Source organism: Canis aureus, chromosome 20 (genome assembly GCF_053574225.1).
Source record: "Canis aureus isolate CA01 chromosome 20, VMU_Caureus_v.1.0, whole genome shotgun sequence".
In the NCBI taxonomy this organism is placed as follows: domain Eukaryota; kingdom Metazoa; phylum Chordata; class Mammalia; order Carnivora; family Canidae; genus Canis; species Canis aureus.
Genome location: NC_135630.1, coordinates 18,652,453 through 18,668,570, shown reverse-complemented (window position 1 = coordinate 18,668,570; position 16,118 = coordinate 18,652,453). Strand labels below are relative to the sequence as shown.

The following is a 16,118-nucleotide window of genomic DNA, read 5'->3' as shown; positions in this document are numbered from 1 at the left end:
TTGGGAGCTTGTTAAAAATGTAGAATCTCAAGCACCACCCCAACGTTACTGAGTCAGAATCTGCATTTGCATAAGAAGGTTCAAATACACATTAAATTTTCAAAAACAGCTAATTAGAGTCTGGTACTCAGATTTTAGATGCATTGATATCACCTGGAACTTTGTTAAAACACAGATTTCCAGACCCCACTACCCTGAGTTTCTGATTCAGTAAGTGGGGCAGGGCTCGAGAAATTTGTATTCTAACGAGTTTCCTAGGATGCTGATGTGATCTGTCCAAGGGTTACACTTTAAGAAACAAAGGGCCGTGGCTCTAATTGGCTCTCAGGCCTGGAACATATTAGAATTACCTGGGGAGTTTTAAAAGCAGATGAGTGAGTGTCCTTACCTATGCTGGATCTCTCTTACCCCAGAGATTCAGATTCAATTGGCTTGCAGTTGGTATTTTTAAGGCTCCCTAGGTGATCCTAATGTGCAGCCAGGTTTAAGAACCGTGTGCTTTAAAGGTCTCCAAGGAAGAGGAATAGCTGTTGAAAGAATGTAAAGTCAGTAAATCAACATAGATTTTGGAAAGGAATTCCTGATAATTATGGGTGTTCTTTGCACCTCAGAAGTATTAAAGTAGCCAAGAGGGCCTGTGTTCCTTTTGCTTCTGCTATTTTGTTATGGGTAGATGTGTTAGTGAGTAGGATGAGCTGGGGGTGGATTTGGGCACTTTCGTGCAGCAGAGCTTCTTTAAATCTTAAACTTTAACTCATCTTGGCAACTTAAAGCAGAGACAAGTATAAGCTCAGAAATGCTAACCTCTTTCCTTTATTTTCTTTAACCATAAAGATTACACCTTCCCTTCTTAACCTTATGAAATTACTTTTAAAAACGCAGATATGATGCTCTTTGAAAAGCTAAAGCATGTCTTTAGAAATCATTCATTTCCAGAGCAGTTATTCCTGGACTTTTCCATCCATCTCAGTCAACAAAATAGTTGCCTGTATTAGTGTATGTTTTAGAGACACTTGTTACCAACTCACACCTTTGATCCATTTCCCTTGCCCTGTAGATGACATCGGACTTTAAGACCTTATACTTAGGCAGAAGACAATTACTGATCCTGCCCTGAGTTTTTACAAATTTCAACTCTAAACCAGTACTCAACAGCTTCACCTGCTGAGCATTCTTTACTTTTTTTTTTTTTTAAGATTTTATTTATTCATGCCAGACACAGAGAGAGGCAGAGACATAGGAAAAGGGAGAAGCAGGCTCCCCGTAAGAAGCTTGATGCAGGACACGATCCCAGGACCCCAGGATCATGACTTGAGCAGAAGGCAGATACTCAACCATGAGCATTCTTTCCTCAAGTCACAATGATGTAGGGAAGATGTCAAGGTTGGAAGCTGATGGCCAAGAAAGAATTCTTGAAACGTCGTTGGTACAAAAAGGTGGTTTTATTAGGGCAGGGGGACAAGACCTGATAGAGCAGAAAGAGCTGCACGGGGGTCATGAGGAGTGGCCCATTGAAAGTTGGGAGCAGGAAGGGAAGCCTCCCAGGTATTTTGGAAACGGTTTCCAGGATCTTGAGGAGGCCAGCTATTGTCAGGAAAGGTCCTGTATTACTGGCTAGTAAAAACTCAGTCATGAGCCCCTTCAGATGTATATTGGTGGGTCATGCTTGAGGGATGACTGCCAACACATATCTTGGGGGTGGTGGTGGTGGGGGGGGCGGGTAGAGATAAAGGAAGTTTCCAAAGGAAGATTTATTTATTTATTTATTTCCCAAAGGAATTTTTTTTTCCAAAGAAATTTTTATATGTTAAAGTAGACTTACAGGATCCTGGGGGTCGGGCTAAGATTGCCTTTTGTCCTTAGCAAAGTATCAACCTTGAAGCAGTTAAGCCCCTAGAGGAATGTCACTCTGCCTGTTTCAAGGACTTGTCAACGGGCAGTAGATGGTAAGGAAATTTAATAATTTTACTGCCTTTGTTTCCCACATCAACAACTCCTCAACAAAGCAACTGGCTAATTGAGAGACAATGATAATATGGAATGCAAATTTATTTTTTACTTGGAACTATAAATACATTTGCACATTTATTACTTCACTGGCTTCTTTCTAGATGTTATTTTATACCAATGTCGTCTTAGATTACAAAGTAGAAGAAAATAAATTGGTAATCTGAGAGATGTACTGGGAAGCCCTTTTGAGTAATAAAATCTACTTTGAGAAGATACAGGGTTGTGTTCACTTGCAGAATTGTACCATCAGGACTATCTGGGGTTTGCTCATATTTCTGCTTTAGGGTCATGTCTTTAAATCACTCTTTTGTATCTCAAAAATGAATAAAGATTCTGGGGGCTAGGCTAGTAATTTTCTTCTGTGTCATGACACTTACCAGGTCTTTAGGTTTTCAAATTAGAACTTAGGCAATCATGTCTCTCGTTGAACTGAATTCATCAGAATAGAGGAGGAAAAGATTAACCAAATGCATATTTTTTTAAAAGATTTTATTTATTTATTCATGAGAAACAGAGAGAAAGGCAGAGAGACATTGGCAGAGGGAGAAGCAGGCTCCTTGCAGGGAGCCCGATGCGGGACTCGATCCCGGGAATCCAGGATCACACCCTGGGCCAAAGGTGGGTGCTAAACCGCTGAGCCACCCAGGGATCCCCATATTTCCCAAATTTTTTAACCACCCTACATAAACTGATTTTTGTTTTTAAATAGGCTCCACACCGAGCATGGAGCCCAACTCAGGCCTTGAACTCACAACCGTGAGGATCAAGACCTGACCTGAGCCAAGATCAGGAGTCCGACATCAACCAACTGAACTACCTAAGCTGATTTTTAAATATTTCTTTTAAATTGATGGAAAAGTCTTACTCTTCTCAGTTCTACCACTGGATACAACATCCCTATGAGTTTTGAGCATCCCAATGTGTTCTTCATCCTAACTTTTACTGGAACCCACGTCAGTCCTAACACTTGCCAGCTCCTAAATAAATTCCTCAATTTCTTTAACCCTCATTAATTACAATTTTTAGAACAGAGATGTACACCAGAGAGCTATGTTTTATCTTCTAAGCTTAACTTTGCTGACTTAACTTCCATCAATCTTAATTCAGTAACCTCTAAAGTCAACTTAGAGGTATCTGAGAACTCAAAATATCCAAAATCGAACTCATTATCCCTGTCACCTGTAAGGAATTTCCTAAGCTTCTCCCAATCCATTCTTCTTTATTCATATAGATTTTGGTAGCCACCACCTATCCAGTTACTCAAACAAAAAGGAACATCCTTGACCCTTATACTCTCCTCTCATACCGACTCAGTTCCCAGGCTTGTTATTTCCCAAACACGTCAATAGTCTTCTGCTCCTTTCCAAACCCATTACACAGTCTTAGCTCAAGATTTCGTTATCTTTTCTCAGAACGACTGCAATATCCTCTTTGAAAACAATTGCTTAAAAGTTCACAGTGTAAGGGGCACCTGGGTGGCTGAGTCAGTTAGGTGTCCAATACTTTTTTTTTTTTTTTAAGATTTTATTTATTTATTCATGAGAGACACAGAAGGAGAGAGAGACAGAGACACAGGCAGAGGGAGAAGCAGGCTCCATGCAGGGAGCCTGACATGGGACTCGATCCTGAATCTCCAGGATCATGCCCTGGGCTGAAGGCAGCGCTAAACCGCTGAGCCACCTGGGCTGTCCTCAAATGAGTGTATAATATTTATATTACTATGACTAAGTAAAAATTGTTCACGGCTGAGCTAAGCATATTCTATTAAATTACACTTTGTTTTCCTGTAGTGAATTGCTTTGCTTCCTTTCCTATGCACTTAAGACTTTACTTTTTTCCAAATTCTGTAGAGAGATCAGCCAAGCAACATAACAATGATTTTGCCAGATTTTTTAATAATATGTAAGTTTGACTTTTAACCCTGGTGACCTACCTTGCCTAATTCTCTCCAGCCTACTTTCCTCTAATACTACTATTTCTTCTCTTGTGTTGAATCTCTGGTTTTCTGGTTCCTCTGATTTCCTTTCTCTTGGTTTTCTTCCCAGTTTGGAAGCAGGACATCCTCTGAAAGCTTCCTCAGAAAGGAGTAATAGGAGGTTTTGAAGCTTGTATATCCGAAAGTTCTTCTCTTCTCACTTTTATCCCCACAGTTTTTATTTAATTTCTAGTTTGTTAAAATACAGTACAATATTGGTTTCAGGAATAGAATTCAGTGGTTCATCACTTACATACAAGTGCCCTTCTAATACCCATCACCTATCTAGCCCATTTCCCACCTACCTCCTTCCAACAACTGTTTATTTTTTATCATTAGGAATCTCTTAAGGGGGCAGCCCCGGTGGCACAGCGGTTTAGCGCCGCCTGCAGCCCAGGGCTGATCCTGGAGACCCTGGATCGAGTCCCACGTCGGGCTCTCTGCATGGGGCCTGCTTCTCCCTCTGCCTGTGTCTCTGCCTCTATCTCTCTGTGTGTCTCTATGAATGAATAAATAAAATCTTAAAAAACAAATAAACGTTAAAAAAAAAAGGAGTCTCTTATGGTTTCTTTCTCTCCCTCATTCCCATATGTTCAGCTGTTTTGTTTCTTAAATTCCACATGAGTGAAATCATATGGTATTTCTTTCTCTGACTTAGTTCACTTAGCATAATGCCCTCTAGCTCCATCCATGTCATTGCAACCGGCAAGATTTCATTCTTTTTGATAGCTGAGTAATATCCATTGCATATACATACCACATCTTCTTTATTTATTCATCAGTTGATGAACATTTGAGCTTTTTCCAGTTTGGCTATTGTTGATAATGCTATAAATATTGGGGTGCATGTACCCCTTCGAATGAGTATCTTTGTATCCTTTGGGTAAATATCTAGTAGTGCAATTGCTGGATCATAGGGTAGTTCTATTTTTAATATTTTGAGGAACCTCCCTATTGTTTCCAGAGTGGCTGCACCAGTTTGCATTCCCATCAACAGTGCAAGAGGGTTCCCCTTTCTCTGCATTCTTGTCAACACCCGTTGTTTGGCTTGTTAATTTTAGTGATTCTAACATATATGAGGTAGTATCTCATTATGGTTTTGATTGTATTTCCCTGATGATGAATGATCAGCATCTTTTCAAGTGTCTGTTAGCCATTTAGATGTCTTTATTTATTTATTTATTTATTTATTTATTTATTTATTATTCATTCATTCATTCATTCATTCATTCATTCATTCATTCATGAGAGACACACAGAGAGAGAGAGAGAGGCACAGACGCAGGCAGAGGGAGAAGCAGGCTCTATGCAGGGAGCCCAACGGACTCGATCCTGGGTCTCCAGGGTCACACCCTGGGGTGAAGGTGGCACTAAACTGCTGAGCCACCCGGGCTACCCGAGATGTCTTCTTTAGAAAAATGTCTATTCATGTCTTCTGCTCATTTCTTAACTGGATTAGTTGTTTTATGGATATTGAGTTTGATAAGTTCTTTATAGATTTTGGATACTAACCCTTTATTAGGTATCTCATTTGAAATATCTTCTTGAGAAATTTATATAGAGGAAAAAAAAAGGCCAGGTTGTAAAGATAGCAAGCAACTGCAAGCTTCTCTTTGGGAAACCGTACAAGAAAGACCAGCATAATTAGATGGGGAAATGATTTAAAATTAAATTTTCCCGATGTTTATAGCAGCAATGTCCACAATAGCCAAACTGTGGAAGGAGCCTTGGTGTCCATCAAAAGATGAATGGATAAAGAAGATGTGGTTTATGTATACAATGGAATATTACTCAGCTATTAGAAATGACAAATACCCACCATTTGCTTCGACGTGGATGGAACTGGAGGGTATGATGCTGAGTGAAATGAGTCAATCGGAGAAGGACAAACATTATATGGTCTCATTCATTTGGGGAATATAAATAATAGTGAAAGGGGATAGAAGGGAAGGGAGAAGAAATGTGTGGGAAATATCAGAAAGGGAGACAGAACATGAAGACTCCTAACTCTGGGAAACAAACTAGGGGTGGTGGAAGGGGAGGTGGGTGGGGGGTGGGGGTGAATGGGTGACGGGCACTGAGGGGGGCACTTGACGGGATGAGGCCTGGGTGTTATTCTGTATGTTGGCAAATTGAACACCAATAAAAAAATAAATTTATTATTAAAAAAATAAATAAATTCTGTGGGCAGCCCTGGTGGCTCAGCAGTTTAGCACCGCCTTCAGCCCAGGGTGGGATCCTGGAGACCCAGGATCGAGTCCCATGTCAGGCTCCCTGCGTGGAGCCTGCTTCTCCCTCTGCCTGTGTCTCTGCCTCTCTTTATGTTTCTGATAAATAAATAAAATCTTTAAAAAAATTAAATTAAATTTTGTTTGATAGTAGACATTAATGTTTGTCTATATATTTATGGGACTGATCCAGGAGAGAAGAAACTATTGATTCAGGAAAGGGTAACAGAACAAATTCCTTGAATAAGAAAGAAATATTTCAAAGCTAACTGTAAAACCAAAAGATTTCATAATTGGCTATCCTTAATTTTTCTGATTGATAACCTTGTGTTGTTTTGAACATTGTTAAACAAGAAAATAGGAGTATTTTTATTATTTTATGATTGAATTTTCAGTCTTGGAATAATATTTTTAAATTAGGCATTAAATGTTCTAGGTAGTCTATCTTTTTAAGACATAGATATTAGCATAATACGCAGCCTTCTATGAAATATATATTATTCCAAGTGTCCAGTTAAAGTATACTATTATCCTATATTTCATAGTAAATACCCATGCTTTTACTGAGGTTTTTATTTTTATTTTTTTTAAGATTCTATTTATTTATTCATTCATTATTCATGAGACACACACACACACACACACACACACACACACACACACACACACAGAGGCAGAGAGAGACACAGGCAGAGGGAGAAGCAGGCTCCACGCAGGGAACCCGACGTGGGACTTGATCCCGGGTCTCCAGGATCACACCCTGGGCTGAAGGCAGCGCTAAACCGCTGAGCCCCCCGGGGTGCCCAAAGACATGAGTATTTAATTAAACAAAACAAAACAAAACAAAACCTCAGTAAAGGGGCAGGCCGAGGGGCTCAGTGGTTGCAACCTTGACAACACCTGTTGTTTTTTGTATTGGTGATTTTAGCTACTCTGAGAGGTGTAAAGTGATATTTCAGTGTAGTTTTGTTTTATATTTCCCTGACGATCAGGGATTTTGAGCATCTTTTCAAGTGTCTGTTGGCCATTTGTACGTCTTTGAAAAAATGTCTTCAGCCCATTTTTAAATTGGATTATTCTTTTTTTTAAAGATTTTATTTATTTATTCATGAGAGATACAGAGAGAGAGGCAGAGATACAGGCAGGGGGAGAAGCAGACTCCTCACAGGGAGCTCAATGCAGGACTCGATTTCTAGACCAAGGATCGTGCCCTGAGCCAAAGGCAGACATCAAACACTGAGCCACCCAGGCATCCCGGATTATTCATTTTTTGAGTGTTGAGTTTGATAAATTCTTTTTTTTTAAAGATTTTATTTATTTATTCATGAGAAACAGAGAAAGAGACACAGGCACAGGCAGAGGGAGAAGCAGGCCCCATGCATGGAGCCTGATGTGGGAACTCGATCCCCTGGGCTGAAGATGGCACGAAACCGCTGAGCCACCCAGGCTGCCCGAGTTTGATAAATTCTTTATAGATTTTTGGATACTAACCCTTTATTGGATATGACATTTTCAACTATCTTCTCCCATTCTGTATATTGCCTTTTAGTTTTGTTGATTGATTGCTTTGCTTTGCAGAAGCTTATCATTTTGAATAAGTCCTTACAGAATATTTTTGCTTTTGCTTCCCTTGCCTCTAAGACATATCTATAAAAATGTTACTACAGCTGATGTCAAAGAGGTCTTCTAGGATACTTATGGTTTCAAGTCTCACATTTAGGTCTTTCATCCGTTTTGAATTTATTGTTGTGTATGGTGCAAGAAATGGTTCAGTTTCATTCTTTTGCATGTTGCTGTCCTGTTTTCCCAACACCATTTGTTGAAGAGACAGTGTTTTTCCCATTGGATATTCTTTTCTGCTTTGTGGAAGATTAATTGACTATACAGTTGTGGGTTCATTTCTGGGTTTTCTATTCTGTTTTATTGATCCATGTGTCTATTTTTGTGCCAGTACCATACTGTTTTGATTGCTACAGCTTTGTAATATAACAGAAGTCCAGAACTGTGATGCCTCCAGGTTTTTCTTTTAGATACCATATATTTACTATGAACATCATTCATTCTCATGAAACTCCAAGTGCTGCAACACAAATAGACTGGAGTTAATTCTGTTGTAAAGTGTAATTTTGTAATTAAAATGTTTTGTGAGTTATTAAAATGATAGTAGACAAAATTAGTATGGTTTTGAATGATCAACAGCAGCCACTTGTCAAAAAAAATTTTTAAGTGGGTTCCATGCATAACATGAGGCTTGAACTCAGGATCATGAGATCAAGAGTTGCATGCTCTGCTGACTGAGCCAGCCAGGCACCCCACCTTTTGCCAATGGCTAAATGATCCAGCTGCTGCAGAAGAGCTATATCATGATCTGCATACTCCCGTGATCAGAGAAGTTATATTCTGTAAGCAGTAATAAAGAAGAGCAATGGCACCAAGAGAACAAAGTTTTCTTACTTAAAATGTTTTGATGCTAAAAAAAAACTTATCTGGTACTTCCATATGGATGTGAGTATATATGAGTTCACCTCACAAAAAAAATCAGGTCAGAGCTTAGATATTCAAAACCACTTAATAGGGACTAGAAATCTTCAGCTTTTTAACAGTAGTTTTACCTTTACATAGATATATAAATATATCAAAGAGTTATTAATTGAAATCATATACAGTATGGTAAAATGGATAAACAAATAAGCATAAAAAGGATGCCTGGGAGGGGCTCAGAGGTTGAGTGTCTGCCTTTGGCTTAGAGTGTGATACCAGTGTCTGGGATCTAGTCCCACATCAGCCTCCTTGCAGAAAGCCTGCTTCTCTGTCTCTCTCATGAATAAGTAAATTTAAAAAAATCTTAAAAAAAAATGCATAGAAAAAAAACTGAAAGGCTATAGAATGATTATCAGGGGAGTGGGAATAGATAGAACAACAAATCAAACTTATCAATAAATGACCTTATTGCTAAAAAGTTTTGCCATAGCATGTGTTATTTCAAATAAACACTAAAAAAAAAAAAAAAAAAAAAAAAAACCCAAATGCTGTCATTTTTGTTTTCTTTGAGTTTAATGGTATATGGTAAATTTCTATGAGTGGATGACTAGCCCAAAATATCTAAATATTTCTTCAGTGCCAAATCTTTTGCCAAACTCGAAAATATACTTTAAATGTTGCAGATGTAACACACCTTCAAGTATTTATTTCAGCATACAGTCTGGAATTCTGATAAACATTTCTCCTATAAAAAGGTGGCAAAGCTTTTTCCACAATATAGCTCATCTGCCCTGTTTTCAGCCACCTGTCTTCTAAATCAAGTAAAACTCAGATGTATTGGAAAGTGAATAAAATAGAGAAATAAACTGATGAATTAGTTTTTAAAAAGCTTCCCTAAAACCAGGACAACCAATCTAATATTTTAAGGTAAAAAAAGCAAGTTGCAGAATTGGTTGCATAGCAGTATATGAAAATAAGAAAAACTTTAGCAAAAAGATACATATTTACAAAGCAGAATGTTATGACCCTGAGAATGTTCTTTGTACCCCCAAGGAATTGAAAGAATTTTTAGGCTGGTAAAGGATTTTGATAATAAAGTAATCCTGAACTATGTGAAGTGGACAGCTTATTAGTTAAAGAACAAATTCTAATAATCAGTAAATAAAATACTTGTAGAAATAAGCAACAGAAAACAAAAGTAATGATGGCTGTAATTGCACAAGTAAAAAAATATATATATAGGGATGAAGACTCACATTTTTTTTGATAACAGTTTTAGTGTGAATTAATCCAGTAAATATTAGAGTTCATGAAATAACTAATCAACATAAAATGAAAGCAAACACAGCTAAAGGGATATTGATTAAAAATTTATGAATTTATAAAAATTTGACAAGCTTTATTTAGAACTGCAAATGTGACCTGGGAAAATGAGTCAAAATAAAGATCTTCAAAGAAAATTCACAGTATAAAATTAAGAGGGACAAGAATTGATCCAAACAAATTATTTTAGTTAAAAAACTAATATGAAAATGAAATTGGCTTAAATGCATTATAGAAAAATTTATCACAGAATTAGATTTTTTCTAGTGGAATTTGCTCCCAAAAATAAGTGTGGGATGCCTGGGCAGCTCAGTGGTTGAGCATCTGCCTTTGGCTCAGGGCATGGTCCTGGGTCCTGGGATTGAGTCCCACATCTGGCTACCCTCGGGTAACCTGCTTCTCCCTCTGCCTGTGTCTGCCTCTCTATCTGTGTCTCTCATGAATAAATTAAAAAAAAAAAAAAGGTTTTTTCAGGTAGTGTGGGTGAGGATGGGCTGGAGAGATGTGGAGATGGGGGGATTAAGTATGATTTAATGCGTTTTAAATAGCTCGTTCTCTCTGGCTGCATAAGAACAACTAACGCAACTAACCCCCTACAAGGGGGCCATGCAAGGGACTCAACTATAAGCCTATCAAAGTGGTCCAGATGATAGCTAAAATTATGATGTTAGTGGATATGGAGAAATTTGGATGGATTCCGGAGACATTCTGATGATGGATTGGTAATGGATTGGAATGGGGGACACGTAAGTGGAGCTTTTCAAAGAGAGGGCCCTGGAAGACCAGTGTGAGGGGGTGGATCTAGAAGCTAGTCTGGCAAATACAGATTTTCAGATGTCTAAAAATAGACAGTAGGATATATGAATTGGAAACTTAGAGCTTCTGCTCAGAGGTCTGAGCAGAAGATAAAAATTTGCAGTCACTGGTGTTTATATGGTATCAGATAATACAGACTTGGTTAAGATTTTGAGGAGCCCAGGGAAGGAAAAGGACACAGGATAATATTTCTCAAACTTTTTAGCTTCAGAACTCGGTACTTTTAAATTTGAAGACCCTAAAGAGCTTTTGTTTATGAGTATTATCAATATTATCACACTACAAATTAAAATTAATGAATATTTTTATATAACTTAAAAATAACAATGATAAACCTATTACATGTTGTATTAGATTCCTAAGCTTCTGTAAAAAAAAAGTATCACAAACTGGTGGCTTTATTTTTTTTTTTTTAAGTAATGGAATATGCACACTTATATAAACATTTTTATTAGGTAGGTGGGGGTTTTTTTCTTAAGATTTTATTTGAGAGTGTGAGTGAATGAAAGAGAAGGAGCGGGGGTGGGGAGTGGGGCAGAAGCAGACTTCCCGCTGAGCAGGGAGCCCTACATGAGGCTAGATCTCAGGATTCCAGGATCATGACCTGAGCCAAAGGCAGACGCTTAACCGACTGGGCCACTGAGGCGCCCCAAGGCCACTGAGGCGCCCCAATTTGGTGGCTTTAAACAACAGAAATTCTCTCACAGTTCTGGAGGTAAGAAGTCCAAAATTAAGGTGTCTACAAGGCCATGTTCCTTCTGAAGTCTCAAGGGAAGGACTTATTCCACGCCCCTCTCCTAGCTTCTCGTAATGGGAGGCAATCCCTGGCATTCCTTGGCTTGTGAAAGCATCTCTGCTTCCCATCTCTGCTTCCTTCTTGTGGCATTCTCATTTCTGTATCTGTCTCCAAATTTCCTTCTTTTTATAAGGATACCAATTATTGGATTTGAGCCCACTCTAGTCCAGTATGATCTCATTCTACCTTGCTCATTCACAAATATTAACATAAATAACACTTTTTAATGAAAAATTGTTTTCAATAGAAAAAAATTTTGTGAATAGTGCATTATTTTAGTTTGTATATAATTTTAATATCTAGCTTAAAGAGAGCTTTAATATCAGCTGGAAGAGAGCTGGACTGTTCGTCCCCCACTCCTCTTGGTAAGCAAGGCACTTACACTCTTGGCCCCTGTAATTTATATTCCCATGCAACTCAGTTTTGTCACTAATCTAGCCAAAGGAAGATCCATCCGTAGGAAAGAAATTCCTCTCAGGGACAGGCAGCAATTGAGACATTTCCTCTCAAGTCTGAAGTTCTGGCTGCAGAAGTGTTGTTGGTTGAAGGTGCCTATAAAGATGCCTCTAGTTTTATGGCTAGAAAGCTCATTTTTTCACTTCCTGAAAGAGCATCAATTCAGTGGCAAAGCCTGCAGGGATAAACAAGGCTCCACATAGCAGGGTGGCCCCAGCCTGAATGCACAGTTTTCCTTTTACGGATGACTTAGGGCCAGACTGATGCTCTGGTCATATCCTTGCTTTTTGCCCTGAGAAATCTTTCAAGAAGAGGAGGCAAGCTTTTGTGCAGTTGCCGTTCAAGCCTGGCCTTTTGCTACTTGTTTAAGTCCTCTTTAACCTCTAGGCCCAAATACCCCAAGAAGAACTTCTGTCACTCCATGTCTCCCATTCTTCCTCTGAAATTGGCGGGCAAGTTGAGGTCTGAAGGATCATCAAGGATTCCCCTGTTTTTGCTGATAAACACAGTGGTCTTGGAGGTTACCTTGGCAATGTGTACACTGATTTTTTTTTTTTTTTGGCTTTTATTATATAGTCAGTACAATAGGGGAGAGGGGATGGAATTTGAGTTAATCCCCAATGACCAATGGTTTAATCATCCATGCCTAAGTGATGAAACTTCCAGAAAAACTCCTAAATGGTGGGATTCAGAGAGCTTCTATGAGTAGACTGAGGTGCTGGGAAGGTAACATGCCCAGAGGGGGCATGGAAACTCTGAATACCTTTTCCCCATACTTTCTCTTGTGCATTTTTTTTCATCTGGCTGTTCCTGAGTTGTAGTTGTATCCTTTATAACAAACTAGTAAGCATAAATAAAGTGTTTCCCTGAGTTCTGCGAACCATTCTAGCAAATTATCAAATCTAAGGAAGGAGTATGGGAATTGATTTGTAGTTGGATGGGCAAAAGTGTGGGTGGCCTGGGTACCCTACTTGTGGCTGCTGTCTGAAGTAAGGGTAGACTTGTGGGAATGAGTCCTTTAACCTGTGATGTTGGACACTAACTCTGGGTAGTGTCAGAACTGAACTGAATTGTTGGACACCCAGTTGGTTGTATGACAACTGGAGAACTAAAGAGTTGGTGGTTAGTGTCAGAAAACACTCTATTGACCTGTCATCAAAATCTGTTCCAGGGCAGCCCGGGTGGCTCAGCGGTTTAGCGCCACCTTCAGCCCAGGGTGTGATCCTGGGGACCTGGGATCGAGTCCCATGTCGGGCTCCCTGCGTGGAGCCTGCTTCTCCCTCTGCCTGTGTCTCTGCCTTTTTTTTCTCTCTCTCTCTCTCTGTATCTCTCATGAATAAATAAATAAAATCTTTAAAAAAAATCTGTTCCAAATATTCACCTGTTAATGCTGATTTTGTATATTTCAACTTTGAAAATGTCTTTTCATACAGATGGGTGTTGCCAAAAACTGATAGACAGACATTTGTAAGCAAATGCTTTTAATTAAACATATTATATGTTTATATGTATATATATTCATCATCATTTGGAAAGCATTTATGGTATTTTTTTAAAGATTTTATTTATTTATTCATGATAGACCCAGAGAGAGAGGCAGAGACATAGACAGAGGGAGAAGCAGTCTCCTCACAGGGAACCTGACATGGGACTCGATCCCTGGATCCAGGATCACACCCTGAGCTGAAGGCAGACACTCAATGGCTGAACCTTCCAGGCGTCCCACATTTATGGAATCCTATTAGATTCCTCTCTTGATATTTGCCTTTTAGCAATAGTACAAAGTGATGACAGGACTACATATGGTTCCTCTCACAACGACTCAACTCTGTCTTTGTGGTGTGAAAGGCAGCCACAGACAATATGTAAGTGAATGAGCATGCTGTATTCCAATAAAAGTTATTTATGGAACTGAAATTCAAACTTTATATAGCTTTTATGTGTCACAAAAAAGTTCTTCCTTTTAACAGTTAAAACATGTAAAAACCATTCTTAGCTTGCACCTGTAAAAATAGGTGCTGGTCAAGATTTGGCCCATGGGCCATAGTTTGCCGAGTCCTGATCTAGAATATTCATATAACCCTGAATTATTTTCTAAGTAATACATTTTCACTAGTGCTTATGATTGGAATCAAACACTTAAATAGTAATAAATATGGTTGTTCATATTTAAGGACTATGTAGTAATAGTAAAAACATTCTTTAAGAGATTTTATTTATTTATTCATGAAAGACAGAGAGAAAGGCAGAGGGAGAAGCAAGCTCCACGCAAATAGCCCGATATGGGACTCGATCCGAGGACACGGGATCACGCCCTGAGCCAAAGGCTGACGCTCAACCGCTGAGCCACCCAGGTGTTCCTAGTAAAAACATTTAAGTCAGAAAAGGAAAGCCAATAGTCTTTCTTACCCTTTGCCTTACCAATGTATGATCTGGTAATGTTTTTAGTCATTTAAAAAACTACTGGCTTAGTTACGCAGTACTTATATATAAATATATATAATTTATATATATTGACGTATATAAATATGGACACACTTCATTACACAACATCAAAAGAGTATATTATTAAAATGACAACTGATTTCATCAAAAAGAAGTCTTAAGCATTGGGAAGCTGCTGAGCTGTAGTTACACATTTTCCAATTCTAATTTTCTCTTGATAACTTGAATTTTATCACTAGCAACAAATATCATCAGTTGTTTTCATTGACATGACAGGATCACTTCATTCATTTCTGGGAAAATGTCTGCCAAATTATCTAAGCATGAATAAACCTAGTCTGTTTTCAGGTATTCTTTCAAGGGCAAATGGATTCCTTGAAAAAAAAAAAAAAGGAGCTAGTTCACTTAATCTCAGTGCTTTTCCTCAAGATAACCATCACACTGTAATATACAGTAGAAATGAGTTATGTGTGCTTCCTATTTCATCACACAGAATATCAAAAGACTCATTTACATGGTTAAGCTTTAATCACATTAATAATTTGTACTGCTTCACCAAGGTCATTCTTAGGTGGAGCTTGCAGTTTTGGGGTTATTTTTTTATTTTTTTATTTGTGTTTTTTTTACTACGAATGTGTGGCAGATGAATACAATGACTGCTAGTATAGTTTGTGCCACTGGCTTGATTCGTGCTTAGTCACCAGCAGATTTATTTTTTTATTGCTTTTGTGCCATCCGTACGGATATCAACAGGGAAAAGGCAAATATCTTAATATTATTATTAGAATAGTTTTGACCTCAACCTTAAAGATTCCCTAAAAGAGTGTCCAACATTCTAAGAGTTTAGGGAGCACAGTTTGGAAATCTGTTAGCCTAAGACATCAAATAATGTTTAAGCAAAGAAGAATTAAAGAGGAAGACTGAGAAGTGGCTAGAAAAGAAGAAGTTAAACAATGAGAATGTAATACCACAGAGGCAGAGAAAAGAGGAAAATCAAGAACTCAAGGAAAACCAGAAACTGGGGATGCCTGGGTAGCTCAGCAATTGAATGTCAGAGGGCTTCTAATTCTTTTTTTTTTTTTTTCTTTTCTTTCCTTTTTTTTTTTTTAAAAATTGATTTATTTGAGGGATGCCTGGGTGGCTCAGCAGTTGAACACCTGCCTTTGGCCCAGGGCATGATCCTGGAGTTCCGGGATCGAGTCCCTCACTGGGCTCCCTGCATGGAGCCTGCTTCTCCCTCTGCCTATGTCTCTGCCTCTCTCTTTCTGTCTGTCTCCTGAATAAATAAATTAAAAAATCTTAAAAAAAAAAAAAGATTGGTTTATTTGAGAGAGAGAGAGAGAGAGAGAGAGAGAAATCCTGTGCTTGTGTATACAAGTAGGGAGAGGAGCAGAGGCAGAGAGAATCTCAAGCAGACTATCCATGGAGCATGGAGCCCCATGTGAGGCTTGCTCCCATGTTCCAAAGATCATGACCTGAGCTGAAATCAAGAGTCAGATGTCCAACGGACTGAGCCACCAGGGTATCCCTGGGAGTTCAAATTCTTAACTGGGGTAGCCATCACATCGTTGTCCACTTTACCCATTAA

General features: G+C 38.6%; 1 protein-coding gene across 10 annotated transcripts in view; it reads right to left on the bottom strand.

Moving 5' to 3' along the window:
• Positions 1-16,118, bottom strand: part of MFSD8 (major facilitator superfamily domain containing 8) — a 127,411-nt gene that overhangs the window by 97,455 nt on the left and 13,838 nt on the right. For 5 of the 10 annotated variants that reach the window (XM_077861078.1, XM_077861076.1, XM_077861075.1 and 2 more), the window contains exon 2: positions 389-527. The exons of the other annotated variants lie outside the window; for them this stretch is intronic. The gene's annotated coding sequence lies outside the window, so the exon portion shown is untranslated. The remainder of the gene's footprint in view (positions 1-388; positions 528-16,118) is intronic. 10 annotated transcript variants of the gene reach the window in all.